Source organism: Physeter macrocephalus, chromosome 5, assembly GCF_002837175.3.
Source record: "Physeter macrocephalus isolate SW-GA chromosome 5, ASM283717v5, whole genome shotgun sequence".
Classification (NCBI taxonomy): Eukaryota; Metazoa; Chordata; class Mammalia; order Artiodactyla; family Physeteridae; genus Physeter; species Physeter macrocephalus.
Genome location: NC_041218.1, coordinates 13,582,047 through 13,586,335, shown reverse-complemented (window position 1 = coordinate 13,586,335; position 4,289 = coordinate 13,582,047).

The following is a 4,289-nucleotide window of genomic DNA, read 5'->3' as shown; positions in this document are numbered from 1 at the left end:
CCGTGGCATGTGGGATCTTCCCGGGCCAGGGCTCGAACCCATGTCGCCTGCATTGGCAGGTGGATTCTTAACCACTGCGCCAGCAACGAAGTCCCCTGGGTCAGTTCTAAGCATGTGCAGATTAGGGAGTGAGCCCTGTAATGGGTCAGTTTATATAGAGAATTATGTTTCCCTTTATGTTTCTGCCCTCTGAGATTTCCCTCACACTCTCTGGCTCTCAGGGGCCTCTTTTTTTCCTCATCCTCGGGCTGCTATAAAGACATGTTTCTTTTAGGAGTTTAGTTACGTGCATTGCCATGACTGAGGCCACCCATGGGGCCAAATAGGGAGGAAAAAGGGAGAGCGAAAAATGGTAGGGGTTCCTCTGCAGTCTTTAGATGACAAGGCCCCTCCCCCACTTCCTGTGTTCAGAGTGATAAGTTACCTCTTGAGGTTTCAGATGCTTGCTCCGCCACCAGCACTGTAGTGCAGCCCCATGATTGGGGCTAACCTAGAGAGGAAAAAGTGTATTTTCCCTATACTTTCTGGCTCTCAGGTTCCCCTTTTCTTGGTCCTCAAGACAGTAAGACAGTGTTTCTCTTGGAGTTTTTTGCTGCTGGTGCTGCTGCACAGTTCCTCACTTGGGCCACCCTCGGGTGGGATCTGGGAGATACAAGAGGAAAAACAAAAGGAAACTCATCACCTATTACCCAGAGATGATCTGTTTACATTCCAGAGTAAAATCTTTCCCATCCTCTTGAGAAGAGATTGCCATCAGTCCCTTTTTAAACTCTGAGTCTCTTAATTTTGGGGTCTTCACCTCTGGTTTTAGTGCTGCTGCATCTGCAGGGTAACGTCAGGCCCTCATTGTGTTGTTCTGTGGGGAACTGAGCATCAGAACTGGTGCTAAGATGCTCTCTGAGTAATAAATGGCCTGTTGTCTAATCCGGAGACCTTGTATTTCCATGCACAGAAATCAACTCAAAATGTATCATAAATCTAAATGTAAGAACCAAAACTATAAAATTTCTTTGAGAAAACATACAAGAAGATTACTGTGACATTAGGTTAGGCAAAGTCTTCTTGGATAGGACATGAAAAATACAAACCATAAAATAAAAAGTTGATAAATTGTATTTCATCAAAGATGTAAAACTTCTGATCTTTGAAGTACACTGTTAAGAATATGAAGAGATAAGCCACAACAGGGAGAAAATATTTGCAAAAATTATACCTGATAAAGGACTCATGTCCAGTCAGAAAATATAAAGAACTCCTACAACTAAAAAATAAGAAGGCAAACAACCCAATTAAAAATGGGCAAAAGATGTGAACAGACTCTTCACCAAAGAAGATATACGGATGGGAAATGAGCACGTGAAAAGATGCTTAACATCGGGGAAATGCGAACTAAAGGCAACTTACTGACTAGAATGGCTAAAATTAAAAACAGACAATAAAAGTGTTGGTGTGGATGTGGAGCTAGTGGAATTGGAACATGGTACAGGCACTTTGGAACACAGTATGGCAGATTATTATAATGTTAAGTATATCCTTACCAGAATTCCCCAAAATTCCACTCCACCCAAGAGAAATGAAAAAAATATGTTTACACAAAGACTTGTATTCAAATGTTCATAGCAGCCTTATTTATAATAGTCCAAACTGAGAAATGTGAAGGAATGCGTGTGTAAATGAAGAAGATATTCTTGAAGCCAGTCTGACGGAAAAAGTGTTCTTCTCTAGCTATTTCTAATTTTATTAATTGAATTGCTTTTCTTTCTGGATCCTTAGCCAATTTCTCTTAATCAAACACTGTATTATCAGCACATCATGGATTCTTCCCACTATTTTCTTGTTCAGTACTTTTCCCTATTTCTTTTTCTTAAAACTTTACTAATGGGGAACTTACCTCATCCCTTCACAGTGAATCTTGTCTGCTATCTGCTCATAGGAATTCTAGAAGCCCATCATCATCATCATCATTGTCATCATAGCAGCAGCAGCAACATATACGCATCACCATCACCACCACCACCATCACCATCATCATCATCCTTAAGTGATTTTTCAATCCCACTCACTGCCCATCTAAAACAGGGCAGATGCCACATAGCTTAACTTTAGCAGACCTATTTTACTGTTCCAAAATAATCTCATTCCCAAGCCTGTTACAGTGGTTCTCATGGTGTGAGGTGGTATAGCAGAGTGGTTAAGAGCATAGTCTCTGAAGCTAGATTCCCTGGATTCAAATTTTGGCTCAGCCATTTACTAGATGTGCAACCTCAGGCAAGTTATTTAACCCTTCTGTGCCTAAATCTTGGGCAAGTTATTTAACCTCTATGTGCCTTAATTTCCTCCTCGGTCAAATCAGACTGATGCTAGTACCTGTTTCATAGGATTGTTCTGAGTATTTTTTTTTTTTTAAATAATTAAAAAAATTTTAACATCTTTATTGGAGTATAATTGCTTTACAATGGTGTGTTAGTTTCTGCTTTATAACAAAGTGAATCAGCTATACCTATACATATATCCCCAAATCTCTTTCCTCTTGCATCTCCCTCCCTTCCACCCTCCCTATCCCACCCCTTGTTCTGAGTATTAAATGTAGTATTATCGGTAAAGCACTTAGAACAGTGCCTGATAAATAATTAGCTCTTAGTAAATGCTGATTGTTATTATAATTATACTGTTATTCCTCTTTCCTGGAATGTCCTATCACCTCCTTTCTATTTAACCAAGCCATCTATCCTGAAGGCTCAGATTAGGTTCTATGTCTGACTTGAAATCATCCTTTATTTTTAAAAAATTTTTATTGGAGTAAAGTTGATTTAAAATGTGTTAGATTTTGCTGTACAGCAAAGTGAATCAGTTATACATATACATGTATCCACTCTTTTAAAAATTCTTTTCCCATATAGGTCATTAAGAATATTGAGAAGAGTTCCCTGTGCTCTATAATAGGTCCTTATTAGTTATCTCTTTTATATATAGTAGCATGTATATGCATCCTGACTGGTTTTGGTTCTTACTGATATCCCTCCTCTCTACATTTGTATGGTACTTATAATCTGACCCACGTCATTTAACCCAATTATGTATTGAAGTCTTTTGGCCTCCCCCTCTCTAGCTGCAGTTTAGCTTCTCTGAGAGCAGGAAGTGTGTCTTGTTTGAGCTCTCTTTGAGTTCCAGACCCACATCTTTAAGGATGGGCTGGGAACTTTTACCTGAGTGTCACCACCACTACCTCAAAGCCCATGTGCTGGGTATTCCCACTTGCACCTCCATATGTACTCTCCATTCTTTTCCACCCTGCCCTGTGCTGTAGGAGCTGACCTCCGGGGACTGCGTTTCATTGGGCCCAGGCATTGGGAGGCACCACCAAGAGATTGGAGGGTGGGGGGGTATTTATTCCCTTGAGTTTCTCCAGCCTGGGTGGCTACGTCTTCTACCCAAAGCCATTGGGCAGCCCTCCTCTACAGTCACAGCTCTTGCTGAGCTCTGCTAACTGCTCTCCTGCTCTGGACCCTTCAGGCCTATGGGCAGTAATAGCCTTCTATTTTGGCAGTTGGGACGCTTCACCATCCATTGTTAGTTTCCTTAACAGCCCACGTATCTTTAATTTCTTCTTTTCTAATCCTTGTATTATTTTTTTTCTGGTCTTTCTTCACAGTTTAAGAACTTCAATAAAATGTTTAATGGAAATGATAATGGGAATCTCATTTTGCACCTGATTTCAAAAAGAGGAAGCTTCCAATTTTTTTACCATTAAATATAATGCTTGCTGAGGTTTACTGTAGACATTATTTATCAGATTATGGCTTTTTGCTTCCCCCCCCACTTTCTTTTTTTTTGACATCTTTATTGGAGTAAGATTGCTTTACAGTGTTGTGTTAGTTTCTTTTTTTTTTAAACATCTTTATTGGAGTATAATTGCTTTACAATGGTGTGTTAGTTTCTGCCCCATTACAAAGTGAATCAGTTATACATATACACATGCTCCCATATCCCCTCCCTCTTGCTTCTCCCTCCCTCTCTCCCACTCTCCCTATCCCACCCCTCTAGGCCGTCACAAACCACCGAGCTGATCTCCCTGTGCTATGCGGTTGCCTTCCACCAGCTATCCATTTTACGTTTGGTAGTGTATATATGTCCATGCCACTCTCTCACTCTGTCACAGCCTACCCCTCCCCCTCCCCATATCCTCAAGTCCATTCTCTAGTCGGTCTGTGTCTTTATTCCCGTCTTACCCCTAGGTTCTTCATGACCTTTTTTTTCTTAGATTCCATATATATGTGTTAGCATATGGT